Source organism: Puma concolor, chromosome B3, assembly GCF_028749965.1.
Source record: "Puma concolor isolate L17-30 chromosome B3, mPumCon1.1.hap2, whole genome shotgun sequence".
Lineage (NCBI taxonomy): Eukaryota > Metazoa > Chordata > Mammalia > Carnivora > Felidae > Puma > Puma concolor.
In genome coordinates this window covers 71,300,199-71,324,493 of record NC_141672.1, presented here as the reverse complement: position 1 = coordinate 71,324,493, position 24,295 = coordinate 71,300,199, and positions in this window count along the sequence as shown.

Here is a 24,295-nt window from a genome sequence, read left to right as displayed (position 1 = left end):
GCTGATGGCTCAGAGCCTGGAGCCTGCTTCCGATTCTGTGTCTCCCTCTCTCTCTGCCCCTCCCCCGTTCATACTCTGTCTCTCTCTGTCTCAAAAATAAATAAACGTTTAAAAAAATCTAAAAAAATATATAAGTCAATATCTCCCTATTTTAATAGTTTACTTAATATATAGCTCCTGTTTTGCAAGAACAAACATGTAGTATTTTTACTTTCTGTAGAAAGAAAAAATAAAGACTGAAAGAATAAAAAGTTCAACAAAAAAGGTACTTTGACAATCTCATTTATGATCATTGATATATCTGTGATCAATAATAGGAAGCATAACCAGCAGTAAAAGAACAGAATAGAAAAACTGTCATTAAATAACATGGATTCATACTACTGTGTTAGAGGCCATTCCTAGTTGAATTAAAACAATTGTTCTCGGGGGGCGCTTGGGTGGCGCAGTCGGTTAAGCGTCCGACTTCAGCCAGGTCACGATCTCGCGGTCCGGGAGTTCGAGCCCCGCGTCAGGCTCTGGGCTGATAGCTCAGAGCCTGGAGCCTGTTTCCGATTCTGTGTCTCCCTCTCTCTCTGCCCCTCCCCCGTTCATGCTCTGTCTCTCTCTGTCCCAAAAATAAATAAAAGTTAAAAAAAAAAAAATTGTTCTTGGATAATTTTTCTGTTTTCAGTCCATTCCGGACAAGAAACTGAATAGCCTAAGCACACACAGTACTTCCGGCTTACAGAATTAAGACCCCATTATTGCACTTAAAGAGTCCTTATCATGAAACTATTTTAGGACTTTACTACACTAATTATGACACAGTTATATTAATGTCAGCACGTACATTAGATCACTGAAAAAGAGCAGAAAGTCCACAAGTATACAAATACACATATGGTCAGTGGATTTTTGACATCGCGCCACAGTAGTTCAGTGAGGGAGGAAGGAGTGTGCAGGGTTTTAGAAACCCACACCAGGTGGGCACTGCATGCCCGCATGACTCTCAATAAATGCCCCGCATACTAAGTCTGAGTAAGCTTCCCTGGTTGGCAAAATTACTCAAGTGTTGTCATACGTCATTGCCAGAAGAATTAACAAATTCACGTGTGATTCCCTTGGGAGGAAATACTTGTAAACTTATGCCTGTTTTCTCCTGGACTTTACCCCATATGCTTTTCCCTTTGATGATTTTATTCTGTAATCTTTCACTATCATAAGCCATAACCATGAGTGTAACAGCTTTTCTGAGTCCTGTGAGTCCTTCTAGCAAATCTTTGAGCCTGCCGGTAGCCTTAGGGATCTGGGACCCAATAGTTTTTTCACCAAATGGTATTGGAATTTCTGGATGTATATGGAGCCAAAACCAAAACCAAAAACTTAACCCTTACCTCACACCATAATTAAAAATCTATTTGGAATTGGTCACGGGTATAAATATTTAAGCAAAAACTATAAAATGAGCAGAAATATTAATAGAAAATGTTCATTAACTTAGGATAGGCAGTCATTCTTTACATTTAATGCAGAAAGAAAAAATCTTGACAGAAAAAAATTAAATTTTATAATATCCAAATTTAGAAGCTATTTTAACTGCTGTTGACTGAACTGGTTTAGCCAAAATTCATATGTTGAAGCCTTCACTCTCAGTATGGCTATATTTGGAGGTAGGGCCTAAAGAAGGTAATTGCTAAATGACTTAATAGGATTGAGGCCTTGATCCAATAGAATTAGTATCTTTATAAGAAGAGACACCAAAAAACTCATTCTTTTTCTTTTTCTTTCTTTTCTTTTTTTTTCCCCTCTGCCATAATAAAACGCAGCAAGAAGGCAGCTATCCATAAGCCAGGAAAAGAGCTATCAGCAAGAATCCAATCAGCCAGCACCTTGAACTTGGACTTCCCAGCCCCCATAACTTTGAGAAAAGAAGTTTTTGTAGTTTAAAACATAGACTCTGTAATACTTATTATGACAGCCAAAACTGATTAATATGGATGACAGAGGATTTTATATTCTAGAATAAAGAACCCTCACAACTCAGTAAGAAAAGTAGCCCCAACAATGGGCAAAAAAATTGGGCAGGACGTTTATTAAGAAGAAAGAAACACAGGGGTGCCTGGATGGCTCAGTAGGTTAAGTGTCCAACTTTGGCTCAGGTCATGATCTCGCAGTTCATGGGTTCAAGCCCCACATCGGGCTCTTTGCTGACAGCTCTGATCCTGGAGCCTCCTTCTGATTCTGTGTCTCCCTCTCACTCCCCCCCACTCACAGTCTCTCTCTCTTTTTCTCAAAAACAAACACTAAAAAAATTTTAAAAAAATTAAGAAATAAAAATGTTCAGTTAGCCCATGAAAAGGCATTTAGCATCATTAGTTAAGAAATCCAAATTAATGCCTCAATGAGATACCAAGAACTAATCAGTAGAAATGCTTTAAAAATATTAACAATACCAAGTGATGGAGAAAATGCATAACTTCAGCTTCCTTCATTACCTCTATGAATTTAAATGACACAACCACTTTAGAAAATATTTGTCAATTTGTTACAGAATTTATTATATACTTACTACATGGCTAAGCAATTCTACTCCTAGAAATTTATACAAAAGAGATGAACAAATATTTGTACAGAAAACCTTATATGTGAATGCTCATGGCGACTTTATTCTTGGGTCCAAAAATCAGAAATAATGTGTATATGTCTCCATAGGTGAACAGATAAATAAAATATGCCAAATCCATGCAAAATAATATAGTTAATAAAAAGAAATAAATTATCAATGCATAAAAATTACATGGGTAAAAGTCAGAAATATGAAGCAGAAAAAAAATCGGGCACAAGAAGTGTGTCCTTTGATTGCATTCCTGTGAAATTCTAGAAATAATAAAGCTATCATGGCAGAAAAAAAGATCCGTTGTTTCCTGGTATGATATGAGGGTGCAGGTACTGATTATGAAAGGGTAAAGATGTACTTTGGCAAAGAAAGAAATATTTTATATCGATTTGCATGGTATTTACCTTCTACATTTGTCATATTTCATTAATCCATATGTTTAGCTGGGTGATTTTTTTGTTTTTAAATGATACCTCCATAAGTTAGTTTTAAAAGGAGAGAGTGTAATATGAAACATGTGTATTTGATTTACATATGCAACTATTATCTCTGTTAACACGTGAGGTACTGCCACATTTTTTAAAAAAAATTTTAGTTTATTTATTTATTTTGAGAGAGAGAGAGCACAAATGGGGTAGGGACAGAGAGAGCAGAGAAAATAGCAAGCAAGCTCTGCCCTCTCAGCCCAGAGCCGGACGCTGGGCTCAACTCAGGAGCTGTGAGATCATGACCTGAGTCCAAGGCAGATGCTTGGCCGACTCAGCCACCCCATCCAGGACCCCAGAGACACTTGCCAACATTGGCTGCTCCTGTACAGGGTAAATGTTTCGAGAAGTTTGTTTCATGGTATACCTTAGTATGCTTTTTGAATTTTGAATTTATAAATGTGTTACCCATTAAAAAATTACATTTTTTTCTTTATATTCCAGAACCTAGCAACATTCCAGGAATAAAGTAGGTACCGTAAATGTACATTTAATTAAAACTAAGACTATGAACTGAATCATGACTCACTGTTTACCACATATTGAACACATATTATAACGATAGCTTTCCACATATCTCAGAAGAAAATTATTTACTGGATAGTATTTCAAGCAAGTAATATTTTAGGATAATAATCGAAGAAAATTTTGGCAAATATCATTAGTTCTTACAGTATGCTACAAATTGGCATAAAGGAGCAGTAGCAATGAATCAGTACAATAGAAATCTTTAAAACATTGATGTAGTTTCTAGTTGGACAGAAGCCCTTATAATCAATCAAACAGAACATCTGTTTAAGTCTAGGCACATAACAGATAGTGGTAAAGATATATTTTTGTTCATAGAAATTTATAATAAAAACAATATGTAGAATTAGTTGACACATTTCTTGGGGCTAGTAAATTCCATTATTCATTTGTTATGATTTTATATTCATTATCTTCTTTGATTCTAGAAACATTTATTAAATACCTACTGTGGGAAGCTACTTTTCCATCAATACAAAATTATTTTGCTCCTATAATAACAGTTATAAGTAAGTCAAATGACACTAGAAAGAAATTAAATACAGATTTATATATATATATATATATATATATATATATATATATATACATATATATACACACACACACACATACATACATATTTCAAAATTATAATTTGTAAAATATATTTAAATATTAGAAAGTTTAGTTTTAAAACATAATTTTGAGAATAGGAAGATCGTTTATTCTGTTACTAATTTTCTTCTTTGAATATGTGCTACATCCATAATATTGTGTTTGTTTTTTTTCTCCTTATGCATTTTTCAAGGGACACTAACAAATTAGAATGTGTAAAAAAAGCAAGTGGCCTGTATAGTTAGTGGGTAGAAAGCTATGTTGCTGATAGTCAACTCTCCTAAAGATCACCAGAAAAAGTTGTGGATAACGTAAAGATGAATTTATTAGACTAACTTTAGGAAGGATGATCCAACCTTGAGACCATCTTAATAGTGTCTCAAAAAAGAAAAATTAGGGGAGGGCATCTATAGTGATTTAAGGCGTGGATTCAGTGATTTTAGAGTGGTGAACAGGGTGGATAGACAAAGTTTATGACAAGTTATCTTTGTATTAGTGGGCAGGGTGTGGTGGTGGTCTTGAAGAGAGCCTTGATCAGCAAAGTTTTCTTTTAATAAGTGAGGTATTTATGTAGGCTCGTGGCATTGCTTAGCACAGGAAAGAGTAAATCTCTTTTGTCTCAGAACTGTTTAGCACAGGGAAAGAAAGTATATTTGTGTTAGTTCTCTGTGTCAGATGAATGGCAGTTTAAAAAACTGGGGCCTTTTAGTATATATTTAACAAGAGAATTCCCAGCTTGGAATACAGAAGAATGACGGTGATCATTAGTTTCTTAAATAAAAATCAATTGTAAAAAATTCTACAAGAGGGATTGAGCAACTGTAATAGTATACCTGACATAGTAGCCCCAAATTAATTTCTTGATGTCCTAAAGATAAGAAAAATTCTAACACTGTAGAAGTATAATAAATGTAAAAATTACTTGGAATCAGCTATATAAATTTTAAAAGAGTGCTGTTCTGTGTTTGTAAGTGTGTGTATTAATATAAAGTCACAAATTTTCAGTCATCTTTATTTTACATTGTACTTAATACAGTATTGGATATTAATAGCATTCAACATTTAACTGGTTTAAGGATTCAAATATTTTCAAGGAACTTTTGTGCCCTATAGGAAAAATAATCTTGGTATCTTTTCATATTGGAAAGTTTGACATGCTATGAGACGTGTCCTCAGTGAGGATCCAGTCCTCTTTGGTCTGTAAGAAAAACCACTGTGTTGGAGTAAAAACACTTAGATTTCTGATCTCTGCTTTGCCAATTAATTCTAGCTGTGTGAACTGGAACAAGTCATTAATGTTATTGACCTCAATGGTTCACTACTAAAATCTTTCTAATAATCTGAGAAAGAAATTGCATAGCGTATTTGAAACATTATAACTAGAACACAATTTACAGGCGAGCTAATATCATCTTTTTTTCCTTCAAACTTAAAAGAAGTTCACCCTGGAGATGTCTCACTTTGTCATCTCATATCTAGCATTGCTTAGATTTCTGCATTCCATTGTTCAGAGAGTACAAATCTTTGGCTTCCTTATGTTAATGTGTAAATTAATATTTAAATTTGTATTTATAAAACAAAATACTGTGGAATCTGGTTTATAAGAAAAGCATATTTCAGTAGTCTGTGTGTTTTTCTTCTTTCCTGTCCCAACGAATGTAAGCCATTGAGTTAAATAACTGTTGTGTTTCCCAATTCCCTAAGGTGGTTCGATTTGTACAAAGTAGGAAATGTTTTCTACCAAGTAAGACAATTTGGATTCAGGGCTTTTCTGGGCTGAATGGGGTACACACTTAATGTTGTAACTATTATTGTTCTTGCTATTTCATTAAAATGAGCTATTATAAAGTCTTTGAATTGTGTCCTAGCTAGATATTCCCTGATAAATATGTATAGAACTTTTTCATCTCTACATTTGTTATCTGAATAATTGTTTTCCATAATAACTCATAGTAACAAAAAGATTTCTGTGCCTTATTATCCTAGTGTCTTTAAGTTTCAATTTTATTCAAAATTATATATACAGAATTCTTTTTTTTTAAGTTTTTGTTTAAATTCAAGTTAGTAAACATACAGTATAACATTAGTTTCAGGTATACAATTTAGTGACCGAAAACTTCCATACAACACCCAAGTTGTCATCACAGCAAGTGCTCTCCTTAATCCCCAACCCCTGTTTTACCCATCCTTCCACCCACCTCCCCTCTGTACCCATCACTTTGTTACCTAGAGTTAAGAATCTCTTTCTTGGTTTGGCTCCCTCTGTCTTTCTGCTTTCCTTTTGTTTTTTGTTTTGTTTCTTAAATTCCACATATGAGTGAAATCATATTGTCTTTCTTTGACTTATTTCGATTGGCATATTACTCTAGCTCTATCTATGTCATTGCAAATGGTAAGATTTCATTCTTTTTATGACTGATTAATATTGTGTGTATATATATACACATATGTATATTATATGTGTGTGTACATCTATTACTTCTTTATCCATTCATTAGACAAAGGACATGGGCTGTTTCCATAATTTGGCTCTTGTAGATAATGCTGGTATAAACATCTGGGTTAGTATTTGAATTAGTATTTTTGTGTTCTTTTGAGTAAATACCTAGTAGTGCAATTTTGGATCATAGGGTAGTTCTATTTTTAACTTTTTGATGAACCTCCATACTGTGGAGTCAACCTCCACATTGACTGTACCAGTTTGCATTCCCACCAACAATGTGAGAGGGTTCTTTCTCCACATCCTCACTAGCACGTATTGTTGCTTGTATTGTTTATTTTAGCCATTATTTGACTTAGTGTTTCTTGATTCTTTCCTCAGTCTTAAGGACTTTCATGTCATGCATGTATAAACTTAATGCACCAAAGACTCAAAGAAACTCTCTTGCATCTCTTCGTAGCCACTTCTCTGTACTGCTCCCCATTCTGCACTGCTTCCCTGAAAAGTCTAGTCACCTCAGTTGCCTTGAACTCTGATCTCTGCCTCCTCAACTCAGCAAAAGAGTGAAAGCATATGAGTTCAGCCTCTGCACTGAGTCTTGGAGCACTATCACATAGCAGTAAGATGGCATAATGGTAGAGCTCATCTCATTCATTTCTCTTTTCTCAGGAATGACAGTCCTGTACTGACCTTTGTCCAATGTCTGAAAACCATTGTTCATTTTTTTTCTCTCTGGCTTTTTAACTGCTTAAAGCAGGACAGCATTCTTTTGGAAAATATTTCTTCATGAGCCAAAACATATCAGGTTGGAAGTTTCTGATGAAATTAAACAGAAGCTTAATATATGAAACAGCAAAATGCCACTCCTAGGTATTTACCAAAGAGAAATTAAGTCATAGGTCCAGAAACAGCCCATACACAAATATTCATGGCAGCTTTATTCATAAGAGATATAATTTTAAATAATCCCCAAACCTATCAAACTTGAGTGGATTAACACATTTTCCTATATTCATATAATGAACTATTACTGAGAAATATAAGGATGTATCACTGATATACACTGCATTGAGGAATTTCAAAACCATTTTGCTAAAAATAAGGAGCCAGACAAGACAAGAGTGCATTCTCTATGATTCTATTCATGTAAAGTTCTAGAATGCACAAAACCAACCTACAATGACAGAAATTGGACCGGTTGTTGCGAAGGGGTGCAGTTGGGAAATTGAACACTAAGAGCCATGAGGGATCTTTATAGAGTGGTGGAAAGTTGTCTTGTCTTGATTGATATAGTGACCACACACACACACACACACACTCTGTAAATTAAACATAAATACATTTTTTAATAAAAGATAACTTAGACCAGTGTGGCGGCAATGCAGATGAAATGAATATGAATTTGCAAAATTTTATATATTTAAATAGACAGGATTTAGTGATGGAAATGACAGTAAAAGAATGGATAGAAAGTTTTTTTCAAGAGTAACTCTGGGGTTTCTGGCTTGGGGAGAGGTACATTCACTGAATGAGGAAACCCTGGACAAGAACTAGACTGGAAAAACCTGAAGGGTAGCAGGTAGAGGGCTGTAGTTCCAACTGAAGTTGGAAGTACCTTTGATATATGCAAGTAAAGATGCCATGCAATCGATGGATTTATAGGATTGAAACTGAGAGGTATGTATTGGAGAATCTGTATACCATTGGCATTTAGGAATAATTAAACTATTAATGTAGATCAAGATATACCTGAAAAAATGAGAAGAGAAGTAGACTTTCAGGAATGGCAACTTTTACTGATATTTTAGGAGGATGCAGATAGAGGATAGATTTATTACTCTTTGGATTTATTCATTGATTCAGTAGATAATTTAGTATGCCTTTTATTTGCCAGATACTATTTATTGCAAGCACTAAGGATACACTATAGATAAGATAGAGTCCTACACTTATGATCACAGATATAGAATGGAACCAGTTTGACCCAGTGTGTAATTTTTCCAACAGTTCATTCATTCTCTGTTGGTACATAATTAACATATTCATTTATTTAAGGTTGATTCATGATTAAGTTTCTATCACCCATATTCTAAACAACAACAAAAGTTAACAGACTGGAAGCATGATTTGACGACTATGGAATCTGGATAATAGATAAGAAGGTATATAAAAATAAGGAAAGTCTATATTATGATTAATAACAAGATTATTATTTCAGAAAGAAAAAATAGTAAAGGGTAGTGAAGATGTCTTCTCATGTCTTGGACATAGCATGGTTGCTCCTAACTCTGATCCTAACTCTACTAACTCTACTGCACTAAACTTTATGTTCCATCCATATTCAAAGGCGCTATATGGAGTCCTTTTCATTTCATACAGAAGCTGGCCACACACACACACACACACACACACACACACACACACACACACACACCAGTTGCTCTGCTGACCTTAATGTACCATCCTGCTCTTCCTTTGTATTGTTTTAAATTAATGGATAGGCAAATTACCAAACATTCAAGTAAACTGTCTTTCGACCAAAGAAAAAATACTTTGTAGAAAATAGAAATCAAGATCGGGACAGGCTTATTTTCTTAGAGAAATTCAACAGCTGTCTCAGGGAAAGAATACCTCAAAGGCAAAAAACATAATATGAACATTTAGAATATGTACGCACATCATTTACCTATAAAACAGATAAATTTATAATCTCTTGTGAAATAATGAACAGTTAACACAGAAAATTTTAAAAAATGATTAAATGTTGCAATTATATTTAAGAAAATAAATGTTCATTATAGCGTTAAATTAAAACTGAGCCTGTTGAAGTGGCAGATACTTTCTGGAAGCAAAATAATAGGAGACGTTCATTAATCATAGAGCCAGAGCAACAGCAAATGGAAAAGACACAGACCCAGACATTCAAACTGTCCTCTTATAGCAGAAAACTGTGTTCCTTTGACAAACATCTCTTGCCAGTTTCTTGACATATTTACAATTCTAGGTTTATTAAAAATACTTGTACAACTGTTCTGAAGAGTCAGTATTGCATTCACTTATTAAGTAGTTCTAATACTTAATGTACTTGCTATAAAATAATTCCTGATATTCAACTAAGAGCTCCCTTAGTTTATATTTGTTCTTCAACTAAAATATATCTCACTATTATTACCATATTTGCGTAATTTGCATCAACATGTCAGTTCATACACAGATCCTCACCCAAACACATGTTTTTTTTTATTGTTCCTTTGTTCCTTTCAAAAAATAGCTGTGTTGATCATCATATGCAACTTATTTTGCTAAGTGGTTGAAAGTAGGATGAGGGTCCTCAGATATAATGGTAAATATCATAGGTCGGAGTCAGTTGCCTGTATTCAGTTCCTAGTTTCATGATCTGGTAAATGTATGATCTTGAGTAATTTTTTTAACTTACTAACCTCAACTTCATTATCTGTAAAATGGAGAGAATACTGATCGTATTACCGAGCCTTTTCCAGGCAAAGGTCTAATGTTAATGTATTAACTCATTAATCCCCTCAATTACTCTTATGAGATTATTATTATCAGTATTTAGTTTAAGATGAGAAATTTGAAAAACCAAGGAAAGAAATAATATGCACTGGGCTATATACTTTGAATCAGGTTATGGTGACTTTATTTAATCATAAACACTGAACAGTGTCAAATCCCACAGCCCCACATGAGATCTACCACTTAGTAGAATGCCTATTCCATAGTATGAGATCCAAAAATATCCATCTTCCCATTTGTTGTGAGGAATTGGCTGCCTCAGATTTTTCAGCTCATGAGGTAGTAAGCATCCTCTTTCTTCTTTGCCTGTGAAGCTTTCCTCTCTCAAGCTTCAGATATAGTCATAATGTCAAAAATATAGAATTACCAAGAGTAAAGTATTAAAGTTCATTTAGCTCCTCCTCCCAGTTCCAATCTAAATATAGTCATTATTAATGATTTAATGTGTTGATATGAAGTTGTTTTTACATTCTCTACTCACATACACATAGAAGGTCGTATACAAATACCTTACTTTCATTAAGTAATTTGATCATCATACAAATATGAGATTGTACTATATACTCTTTAAAGAAACTTTTTATTCATCATATTTAAACTAAAACAGTCAGTTCATCTGTTCCTCCCATCTTCTACCGCTGCCTTTGTATCACCAATCTGTTTGTTCTCTGTATCTGTAGGCTTGTTTGTTTATATATTAGAGTCCACATGTAAGAGACATCATAAGGTATTTGTGTTTCTCTGTCTGACTTATTTCACTTAGCATAATGCCCTTGAGGTCTGTTTATATATATAGTATTTTTTATCTTATTTAAATCTTATTTTGGTAAGCAGGTGTCCTGTTTAGGTACAGCCTGTAGCTTCTAGAGGCCTTCAGAAGCTGTACGAAACATCTGGCGGTGGGTAGATAAGGTGCTGCTGTGGGAAGGTATAGGGGAGAAGAGGGATCAGCCTTCAGGGCCTTGCTGGCGATGCTGCCACAGAAAAATGGGCCTCAGCTGCTGTTAGATGAGGATCTTAATGCCAAGTGTCTGCTGCTCAACCCCTTTCCGGATCCCTTGGTCAAAGAAATCAGACTTTTCTTGTTTTCTTTTGTCTTTTCTTTGTTGTTGTTGTTGTTGTTGTCTTTAATGTTCGTTTTTTTGTTTTCTCATTTGTTTTCCCGTCCAGAAAACGGGAGAGGTTGGAGGGTTCCTGACACTCAATTAGATACATATGGGACATGAAAATGAAACCCATATGAAAATGAAACAGCTGTCCCTGTTTAAGTCTCGTGCACCCTCGCCAGTCTACCTTCATCCTTTTACTCTTCAGAGTCCTTTTGTAGTTGTCTTTTGAATTATTTCTAAGGTATTTAGTTGAATTTAGAGCAAAAGAACAGGGGAAATTGGTTCTACACTGTCTTACTCCGAACTGGAAGCTCATAGCATCTATTTTTAATTGTTTTTTTGTCATGAATATTGCTCTTGGTTTTATTAAATCCTCTCTTCCACATCTTTTGGGTTTATTCCATTGCTTTTTTAAATTACTGACTTTAATTTCGAGCATGTTCCGTTAAATCTGGTTTTAAAATAAATTTGGCATTGCACGTTTTTATTTTGCATAGAAAACAAATGGGGTCATGTCCCAGAATTTTTATGTGCTGGGCTTTCAAAGTCTTTGAAAAAGAAAACTCTAGTTCACCAAGTGAAATGCAGGCATTATTTTCCATAGACAGAGTTGACAGTGGAAAGGGACAGCCAGCCAGGAACTGCCTTCACACTCCTTTTTCTTCTAGGAGTGGCCCTGTGACTATTTCTGGCCAGTAGAGTGTGAGCAGAGGCTTTTGTGCCACATCTGCCTAGTCAGTAAAAACCTCTAACACGTGCAAAAAAACAGTGCAGAGCCTATTAGCCCAAATTCTCAAATAACTCTTTGAAAGTTGACTTTCTTTGTTTATACACTCAGTACTTACCGGAAAAATAAATGAACTTCAATTCTATATATCCCTATGTACTTGTTTAGATCTATAATATATAAAGCTTGTGTGCAGACTGAATGATACCCACATATTCAAATGAGTTATTTATAAGAGCCCTTCTTTAACTAAAAGACGTAATATTTTGATTAGTACTTCAATATTATTTTCTAATTTCATTTATTCCATTTAAAAATGTAACATTAAAAATCTGCTCTTTGGGATGTATTGATATCATCTTTATGAATCCATACACAATTACTGTTACTAATATTGCATAGGTTTTAGGGAAAAAAGAAGAATCTATGTAACTAGAGTACATTATTCATGATTTATCTCTTAGATCAAGCTTACTAATGTGCAATTTATTTAGTCTGTATCCTTACTAATTTTTTCCACTTTTGCTATTGATTTCCAAAAGGAGTATGTTAAATTTTCCAAAGTAACAGTTAAATACATTAAAATCCACAGATATTATATCATTAATGTGTTTTTATCTTCAGTAACATTTTTCTCATATTCATTTTCTCAAATACTATTTTATTTAATATTAATAAGTTAATACTTGCTGTATTTATGGAATTTTAAAATCATTGTCATAAGAACACTTTAGAGACATCTACCATGTTAACAAATTTTTAAGTGCTTAATACAGTACTGTTGGTTCTAGACACAGTGTTGTAGAGCTGATTTCTAGAACCTCTTCATCTTGTGTAACTGAAACTTTATGCTCACTGAAAAGCAACCACCTCCCTTCACCCCTAGCAGATATCATGCCACTTTTCATGTTTATGAATTTGACTTTTTACATACCTCATATAGTGGGACCATGTAGCATTTGTCCTTCTGTAGCTGGTTTAATTCACTTAGCATAATGTACTCTAGGCTCATTCATGCTGGTGCCTATGGAAGGATTTTCTTTTTTTTTTTTTAAGGCTGAATAATCATCCATTGTGTATTTGTGTGTGTTTCTCTGTGTGTATGTGTTGTGTAACCACATTCGGTAATTTATTCATTGATCAGTGGACATTTAGGTTATTTCCATATCTTGGCTCTTGTGAATAATACTACAGTGAACAGGGAACACATATGTTTCTTTAGGATCCTGCTATCAATTATTTGGGGTTTATACCTAGAAGTAGAACCAATTGATCATATGTTCATCTATTTTGAATTTTTTTTTAAAGGAAGATCCATTGTGAGTTCTATAGTGACTGCACTATTTTACATTACCATCAACACTATGCAGAGGTCCAATTTATCCACATCCTCTCCAACACTTGTTATTTTGTGTCTTTTTTATAATAACCATCCTAACAATGTGAGATGATAACTCATTTTGGTTTTGATTTGAATTCATTGATAATTAGGGATGTTGAGCATCTTTTCATATATCTGTTCATATACACATGTCTTCTTTGGAGAAATGTCCTTGCAAATCCTTTGCCTTTTTTTTTAAATTTTTTATATGAGCTTTTTCTTTTGAGATGTAGGTGTTCTTTATATATTTTGGATTTTAACTCATTATCAGATATATGGCTTGCAAATATTTTATCTCATGAAAGTTGCCTCTTCAGTCCTTTGATTGTTTCCTTTGCTGTACAGTTTTTTTTTTTTTTTTTTTTTTTTTTTTTGGTTTTAGTTTTATATAGGCTCACTTGTCAATTTTGCTTCTGTTCCTTTTGCTTGTAGTTCATTTCCAAAAATAATTGTTATGAGGCTTTTCCTGTACATTTTCTTCCTGGAGTTTTAGAGTTTCAGACCTCACACTTAAATCTTTAATCCAGTTTGTATTGATTTTTATGAATGGTGTAAGATAGGGGCCCAATTTCAATGTTTGCCTGTAGATATCCAGTTTTTCCAATATCATTTGTTGAAAGTGAATGCTTTCCCCATTGTGTATTCTTTTTTTTTTAATGTTTATTTTTGAGAGAGAGAGAGAGAAAAAGTACAAGCAGGGGAGGGGCAGAGAGAGAGAGAGGGATACACAAAACCCAAAGCGGGCTCCAGTGTCTGAGCTGTCTTGCACAGAGCCCAACATGGGGCTCAAACTCACAAACAATGAGATCCTGACCTGAGCCAAAATTGGAAGCTGAACTGACTGAGCTACTCATGCACCCGTCCCCATTGTGTATTCTTGACACACTTGTCAAGTAACAGTTGCCCTGGTTACCCTAATTCCAAAGTCAGACAAAGATGCTATAAGAAAAGAAAATTAAAAGCCAATATCTGTCATGAACATAGGATGTAAATATCTTCAACAAAATACTAGCAAACCAAATTTAACAGCACATTAAAAGGTTCATACATGATAATAAAAGGGGATTTATCCATAGGATGCAAGGATCGTTCAGCATGTGCAGATTGGTAAACACGATACACCACATTAACAGAATGAAGGACAGGGCGCCTGGGTGGCCTAGTCATTTAAGCATTCAACTTCAGCTCAGGTCACGATCTCTCGGTTCATGGGTTTGAGCCCCGCGTTGGGCCCTCTGCTGACAGCTTAAAGCCTGGAGCCTGATTCAGATTCTGTGTCTCCCTCTCTCTCAGTCTCACCCTTGCTCAGGCTAGTGTCTTTTTCTCTTAGAAAATAAGTAAACATTAATTTAAAAAAAAAAAAGAATGAAGGATAGAAATCACATGATCATTTAAAAAGATGCAGAAAAACCATTTGACAAAATTAAACACTGTTTCATCATAAAAACACAGAACATACTAGGTAGAAAAGGGATGTTCTTCAACATAATATAGGTCCTATATTAAAAGTTACACACATTAACTTTTAGCTATTACCACAGCTAACATGATATTCAATGGTAAAAAACATAAAACGTCCCCCCCTTTTTTTTTTGAGAGAGAGTGAGAGAAGGTGGGGCTGAAGGAGAAAGAGAATCTTCAGCAGGCTCCATGCTCATCACAGAGCCCAACATGGGGCTTGATCTCATGACCGTGAGATCATGACCTGACCAGATACTGAAAGTAGGAGGTTTAATAGACTGAGCCACCCAAGTGTCCCAAACTTTCCCTTTAATATCAGGAACAAGACAAGGATTCCCCCTCTCACCACTTCTATTCAACATAGTACTAGAAATCCTGGCCAGATGACTTTGGCAAGAAAAAGAAATAAAAGGCGTATGAGTCAAAAAGGAAGAAGTATAATTGTCTCTTTGTATATGATGTAATCTTATATGTAGAATATCATAAGATGCCTCCAAAAAATTGATAGAGCTAATAAAAGAATTCAGCAAAGTTACAGGATGCAAAATCAACACGTATGACATTGCACTTCTTGCTAACAACAGTGAAGTGTCAAAGAAATTAAGAAAATAGTCCCATTTATAATAGCATTAAAAGAATAAAATACTTAGGAATAAATTAACACAGAGAAGTGAACGATCTGTACATAAAAAAATTAAAACATTGATGAAAGAAATTGAATAATATATTCATAATTCGAAGAATTAATATTGTTAAAATATCCATACTACACAGTGATCGATTCAGTGTAATCTCTTATCAAGATTCCAATGTCATTTTTCACAGAAATAGAATAAAAATTATCCTAAAAGGCATATGGACCTACAAAAGATCCTGAATAGTCAAAAGAAATCTTGGACAAGAACAAAGCTGTAGATATCACCCTTCCTGGCTTTAAAATATATTACAGAGCTACAGTAATCAAAACAAAATGGTACTGGCATAAAAGTAGATATATAGACCAGTGGAACAGAATAGAGAGTGCAGAAATAAATCTACCCATATATGTCTTCAACTGTGTTTCCAAGAACACACAATAAGGAAAGGGATAGTTTGTTCAATAAATGGTGTTGGGAAATCACAAAATGCACATTTAGAAGAAAGAACTTGGACCGTTATCTTACACCGTATACAAAAACCAACTCAAAATATATTAAAAACTTAAACATAAGACCTCAAACTATAAAACTACTAGAATAAAACATAGGAAAAAACTTGATATTTGTCTGGGCTACAGTTATGAATATGACTCCAGATGCACAGGCAGCAAACTAAAATAGATAAGTGGCATTGCATCAAACTGAAAGCTTCTGCATAGCTAAGGAAATAACACAGTGAAAAGGCAACCTAAAGAATGGCAGAAAGTATTTGTAAATCATACATCTGATAAAAGGTTAATATCCAAAATATATATGGAACACGAATCAATAGCCAAAAAACAAATAAACTGATTAAAAAATGGGCAAAGGACCTGAATAGACATCACTCCAAAGAAGATAAACAAATGGCCAACACCTGTATAAAATAGTGCTCAACATCACTAGTCTTAAGAAAAATGCAAATGAGAAGGGAAGCAAAAATAATATAAAAACAGGGAGGGGGACAAAACATAAGAGACTCAAATATGGAAAACAAACAGAGGGTTACTGGAGGGGCTGTAGGAGGGTGCATGGGCTAAATGGGTAAGGGGCATTAAGGAATCTACTCCTGAGATCATTGTTGTACTATATGCTAACTAATTTGGATGTAAATTAAAAAAATTAAATTAAAATTAAAAAAAAAGAAAAATGAAAATGAAAATTCAAATCAAGATGAAAGATTATCTAACAGTTATTATCAAGAAGACAAAAGATTACAAGTATTGGCAAGGAGAAAAGGAAACTCAGATACAATGTTTGTGGTAATGTAAATTAGTACAGTCATATGGAAACAGTGTGCAGGTAGCTGCCCCAGTAATTAGAAATAGAGCTACCATATGATCTAACAATCCTACTTCTGGGTATGTATTCAAAGGAAATAAAATCACTGTGTACAGATATGCCTGTACTCTCATTGTATATCTACAAGATAGGCGATGTTCATCACAGCATTATTCACAACAGTCAAGATATTGAAACAACCTAAGGGTCCATCAATGAATGAATGGATAAAGAAATTGTGTGTGTGTGTGTGTGTGTGTGCATATGTTTGTGTGGGTGTGTGTGCACGTGTGTATATGTGTGTGTGTTGGAATATTATTCAACCTTAAGAAAGGAACCCTTAACATGTGTAATGACATGGATGAAACTGGGGAACATAATGCTAAGTGAAATAAACCAGACACAAAAAGAAAAATACTACATGATTTCATTTATAAGTAAAATCTAAAAAAATTGAACTCATGAAAGCAGGGAATACAATGGTGACTATTGTTGAAAATACTGTATTTTATACTTGAAGTTTTCTGAGCAAGTAGATCTTAAGTATTCTCATCACACGCAAACAAAAAGTAGTATGTTAGGAGACGTGAATGTTAATTAGCTTGATTGTGGTAATCAGTTTGCAATATATACATGTATCAAGACATCACATTGTATACTTTAAATATATATAATTTTTATTTGTCAATTATATGTTATTAATGTTGAAGGAGAAAACATACCGACAGACAGTGGAATAAAATAGAGAGCCCATCTGATCTTAGACAAAATTGCCAAGAATGCACAGTGAAAAAGTGATAGCCTCTTTATATCATTTGTAGTTAAAATTTCCCTTTTCAAAATTGATAATGTTTAGCTGTACATAGCTACACATATATTATAAAAACATGTAGCTGTGGAAGGAACAGAGCTTAAAGAATGAAGAGTTTTACAAAGTGTAGTTGAATTTCCAGTGAATATATTATTATTGGTTCCCACTGTCTTGTTTTCGTGACACAAATATCCTGGATTTGTTTTTTATCACTTCCATGATTTCTAAGTACATTCATGAGTTTTAAATACATTCATTTTATACACACACACACACACACACACACACACACACATATATACAGATATATGTGTGTATGTGTGTGTATATATGTGTGTGTGTGTATATATATATTTTATATGCGTATATATGTGTGTGTGTGTGTGTATATATATATATATATTTTATCACTTCCATGATTTCTAAGTACATTCATAAGTTTTAAATACATTCATTTTATACACACACACACACACACACATATATACACATATATGTGTGTGTGTATATATGTGTGTGTGTGTGTGTGTGTGTGTATATATATATGGTTTCTAAGAATTTATAGCATTGATGTGAATATTTTCATACTTTTATAAAAGAAATCTACTTCAAAAACTTACCTTTTTGATAAAAATGAAGGTTGTAAATTTATCCATATTGTTACTTTTGCTACTATATATGACTACAATATATGTCCATGTCTGTTTGTTTAACCATTCTCCTACTGAAAGATATTTAGTTTCCAATTTATTACTATCAGAAACAAGTCTGCTAATTGATGTTTTGTCCTTCACTATTTTTAATACATGTATTCCTTCTATTAGATGCATACACATGCACAAGCACACATGTACACAAAGGAGTGGGTTTTCTGAGTTATAGGTTTCATGCAACTTTTACTTAAAATAGTTGTCACAATAGTTTCTGAAGTGTTTGTGTCTACTTACACCCTAGGCAGCTCTGTTTATGACACTGGCATTCCTTTAAATACTTTTAATATTTATTATTTAACTATAGATATAAATACTGATACAGAAAGCAATATATATCCGTATATACATATATATGTATATACATTTACACATATGTTGATACTAAGATATATATTAGGAAGACCTGAATATTTTTAATATTCTCCAGTCAGCATTAAACAACTTGGCAGTGTAGATCAAAAGCATTAACTTCAAATCATTGGCCCATATCCTAGGCTAATTTTTAAAAAAAATTAGGCTTATTTGCAAAAATTCATTCACAAGATTATTTACTGTGTTCTGTATTTTTGGCAAAATTTGGAAAAAATACCTTTCTAAAATTACGTTGTTATAGACATAACAACATATGACAACTGGTGACATAATAACAGCATTCTGATAATTTTATTAAGTCAAAACTGGGAATTGTAAACATTACTTATGAAATAATTTTTTTTCATAAAACATCTAGGAGTTCATTGCTAGTTATATCGCTGTTTGTTTCCAGGCCTTGGTATTTGATTTTCTTTCTACCTGAAATAATCTTCCTTGATTTTCTTTAAAATCATTCAAATTTCTATATATATTTTTTCTAGACCTTAGAGCAAATTAAACTAATTTTTGAAGTTATTTTTTCTTACATGATTACTTATGTCTTCAGAATATTTCCAATAAAACGTAATTGAAGGTGTCGAGTTAAGCCAGATCCTCATTAAATATTTTTTCAGCCATTTATACCAGAGACATATTTATCCATTAAACCTTGGATGGTTTACTGATATTGTTGATAATGTTAATATAGTTATCCTACAACTGGGCCTCTGTCCATAGTCAAATAATTTAACAGCATCAAAGGAATTAGGTAACCATAATTGCTCAGAACATTAATTAAATGTCTGGCAGAATTTAAAATCTGAAATGTTATTTAAAAATCTATTCAGTTTTGGTTGTGTTACAAATATATTTTGTTTCTCTGCATTGCAAATGTTGTTGTCGAATTCATCTGTACTTAACACAAGCCAATATCAATCAAATATTAAAGCAATTTCAGCTAGTAGCTTCAGAATTTGTTGTTTTGATAAGAATAATATTATATGAACAATTAGCAATATAACTTCTGAGAGAATTATCATAGTTTTTTTTAACCTCATAATAGTATTTAATCCAACATGATCAATAATTACTGATAAATTGAGATAATCCCTCTCCATTCAAGCATATGTATTCAGCACATAAATGTATGATGAAATAAACAAAAAAGTATCATTGTTTTTATTTTAGTAATTTGTTTGAATTTTCTAACTTAAAATATTTTATGACTTATGGTCTTCAATTGCAATGCACATTAACTGAATAGAAATTTTAGATGTGACACAAAATGCTATTTGTTTTCTATTTCATAGATTAGATTCCATAATGTTCCTTTGAGATCTGTTTTATTGGCTTTTTATTCTTATGCAAAGTCATATGAATGGATCATAAACCACAACAAAATTATCATCAGTGTTTATCTTTAAAACAATCTACATTTCTAAAAGGCCACAGACAGCTATTGGAGGTACACGACCTTGGTATGCAATAGATCTTACTCCTACTATTGATACTTGAAACATCCTGGTAGCCCAGGAACCAAAGTATTAAAATATAATTTACATGGTTTAATATTTTGTTTCTTATATTAATTTTTAAGCAAGTGTTATATGGAGACAGCGAGATACAGCATTCTCCCCGTTCCTGTACTTTGCTCTTTCCTCCCCTGATAAAAAAACTACTTACAGTTCAAGCACTTGTTTAATTTCCCAAAACAAAACCCTTGAGGCATAGTAACAATTTCTAAAAACCATTCAGGAAGAGATAAATATATTTTTAAAAATTCACCGTCAAGTACAGAAAAGTGATCAAAACTTCTACTATCTTTAAATTCTCCTGGATATGAAAATACTTTCATAGTTAATTATGAATTTTTCAAAGAGGTTAGTTATGCAACAATAAAATTATAGTTTCTCTGAGCAGAGCAAAGATATTTCCAGAAAATTACTGCATGCCTGAAGAAGAAGGAAGGAAGGATGGAAACAAGGAAGAAGCAAAGTTAACACATTTGACTTAGAAACTGTTCATGAATTGGAAAAAAGGAACAAAATTGGATGGCTTCAGAACAAAACTTCTTAGACATGTACGCATAATAACATTTACAATTAGTTTCCATTTTGTTAGATTCTGGCATCACCACTTAATCGAGGTTTCTGAAGAAATGTTCAGCCAGCCCTTAAATGATAAAGACTCTGCTTGAAAATATGTATCCAGAGGTCTGCTATATGTGATTTAGGATGGGAAATACATATTTTATTATTCTAATATATTTGTGATATTTTAACACTTTATAATTTAACGTAGTATTTAAAGTCCATCAAAGTTGAGCAACTTACTGAAAAAAAAAAACTTTTATCAATGGAATTATATTGCATATGTATCCTATATTTAGGAGGAATAAATGGGCACTTTTTTTTATTTATTGAGAGAGAGAGAGACTCAAAATAAACTTTCTCATTCACTGTAGTACTTTATAACTCAATTTTAAAATCATGGTTTAGTTGCCTGTTGTAAAAAGGTCCCATTCCAGATACGACAGTGCGTGCCAAATTTAAAGGTGTGCTCAAATCACCAGCTATGTAAAATCAAATAATGAAAACAAAAATAACTACATTCATATATAATTAAATAGTGTTTAATTTAAAGTACAGAAAAATGCCATATTTCAAATATATTTTAAAAAGGAAACTTTTTAAAATTTTTTTTTTTTTTCAACATTTTATTTATTTTTGGACAGAGAGAGACAGAGCATGAACGGGGGAGGGGCAGAGAGAGAGGGAGACACAGAATCGGAAACAGGCTCCAGGCTCTGAGCCATCAGCCCAGAGCCCGACGCGGGGCTCGAACTCCCGGACCGCGAGATCGTGACCTGGCTGAAGTCGGACGCTTAACCGACTGCGCCACCCAGGCGCCCCAAAAAGGAAACTTTTTAAAAAGACTTTTTTTCTGAGCAGTTCTAGGTTGACAGAAAAATTGAGCAGACGTACAGAGATTTCCCATGTATTCCCTGTCTCCACGCTCAGACTTCTCTATCAACATCTCCTAGAATGGTACATTTGTTACAACTGATGAACCTGCACTCATAAATTAAATACGTTTAAATGTACCAGATAATAATACACCATTATTGAAGTGCCTTTATTTATGTATTTTCCTACCTATGTATATGATTCCTGTTTCTCCCCTATTGTTTGTTATTCAGTCTTTTTATTTATTGGTAGTCTCCTTTGTGTAAAAGGAGTGTTTCACTGTAGTTTTAGTGTGTTTTCCCTGATTAATATTTAGGTTGATATTTATTGATCATTTTGTGGAACAAAATACTTGGAAAAAATTCTATGTGCAAAACCCTCTTGTAGGAATTGGGGGCAAATGTGATAATATAGATAAGAATTCCTGCCCCAGGAAGCTGATATTCAATACAAATACCTGCTTGCCCATTTTTATTGAGGTTTAGACATTATTAGTATATACTGAATTTTATCAGCAGACATTTTCTCTCCAATTGCTACTTTTATTTTTACTTACTTTTCGTCCTTGTATCTTTTGATACATAGAACTTCTTCATATTTTCAGTTTTATCTACATTTTCCTTGAGGATTTGACCTTTTGGTGTTTTTTTTTTTTAATTTTTTTATGACATTTATTTATTTTTGAGAGACAGAGTGAGATAAGGTGAGAGTGGGGGAGGGGCAGAGAGGGAGACAGGTTCTAGTCTCTGAGCTTCAGCACAGAGCCCAATGCAGGGCTCGAACCCACAAACTGTGAGAGCATGACCTGAGCTGAAGTTGGATGCCTAACCGACTGAGCCACCCAGGCACCCCAACTTCTGGTGTTTTTTAAAAAGAAGTCTTTCTTATCTAACAGTATATTTTCTATAAGGTTAATCTTTTGTCCAGGTACCACTGACTGTTTACCCATTTTGTGCCAGAGATTGAGTATATAAACTTGGGTCTATTTCTGCCATCCAGTTTTTATTCCCTTTTATTTGTTGTCTTCCTGTGCCAATAGTATGCTCTCCAATTACCAAAAAGTGAGCATATCTTGTAGGGTAAGGTACCATTACTTGTTTTTCATCATTTGTCTCATTGTGGCATTATGGCTTTTTAAAGACCATCATTAGCCTATTAAATAAAGCTGTAAGTTCTCTCAAAAAAAAAAAAAAAAAACCCTATTGTCATTGTTTTTGAAATTGCACCAAATCTATAGATAAAATATGGAGAATTGAATCCTAGAAACAGACTTGTATAATGACAGTGTTTTATTATTCCAAATGCATATATATCATTAATTTTAATACCCAATTTTGTGTTTGTGTTTTTACTCTCTTTGGAAAAAAATTTTTTTAATGTTTTTTATTTATTTTTGAGAGAGAGAGACAGAGTGTGAGCAGGAGAGGGGCAGAGAGAGAGGGAGACACAGAATCCAGAATCCGAATCTGTGCTATCAGCACAGAGCCCCACATGGGGCTGGCTGAACTCACCAACATGAGATCATGACGTGAGCTGAAGTCAGATGCTTAACGGACTGAGCCACCCATGCACCCTTGTGTTTTTACTCTTTTAATGTGGTATTATTTAATGAGAAGTTCCTCTTTTTTTTTTTTCCAATATATGAAATTTATTGTCAAATTGGTTTCCATACAACACCCAGTGCTCATCCCAAAAGTATTGAGGAGAAGTTACTTTTAATGTTCATGTAATACAACTATAAAGTTTTCCTATATGTCTAATGTTTTTTTTTAATTTAAGAAATCTTTGCATACCATCATATTGGGAATATATTCCTCTATGCTTTTCTTTTTGTTTGTTTTTATTGTCTTGCTGTGGGCATTTACACCTCAGACTGTTTAGAACTAATTTTTGTGTATGGTGAGAAATAGGGATCAAGTTCTGATTTTTTTCTCATAGATATCCTAATAACCCATCCAGTTTCCATAAAGAATCCCTTTTTTTTTTTTTTTTTTTTTTCTACACTGTCATCACTATTTTTAAAAATCTGTGTCTGGACTTTCAGTTTAACCAATCAGTCTGTCCTGTACCGATATCACATTTTGTAATTAATACAGCTTTATAATAATCTTAATCTGATAGTACAAGTACTCTAGCTTTGTTGTTCTTCATCAAGATTGCGATTGCAGGGGTGCCTGGGTGGCTTAGTCAGTTAAGCGTGGGACTTGGGCTCACGTCAGGATCTCATGGTTTTGGGGGTTTGAGCCCCGCATCGGGCTCTGTGCCGACAGTTCAGAGCCTGTAGTCTGCTTCGGATTCTGTGTTTCCCTCTCTCTCTGTCCCTTCGCCGCTCATGCTCTGTCCTTCTGTCTCTCAAAAATAAATAATTAAAAAAAAATTGAGAAAAGATTGTGATTGCTACTTTTACCTCTGGTATTTCTAATTTTCTAACTAACTTGTAAATTTCTACAAAAATATCATGCAATAATTTTTGTTGGAGTCAAAAATATTTTGTATATCTTTACAACCTTTCAATTTTGTCCTGTCAACCATGGACATCATTTTTCCTTTTGTTTTTGTATATCTTATTAAATATCTCCTCATGATATGTGGAGATTTTATTGTAAGAGCTTTACATTACATTGATTATTTTATG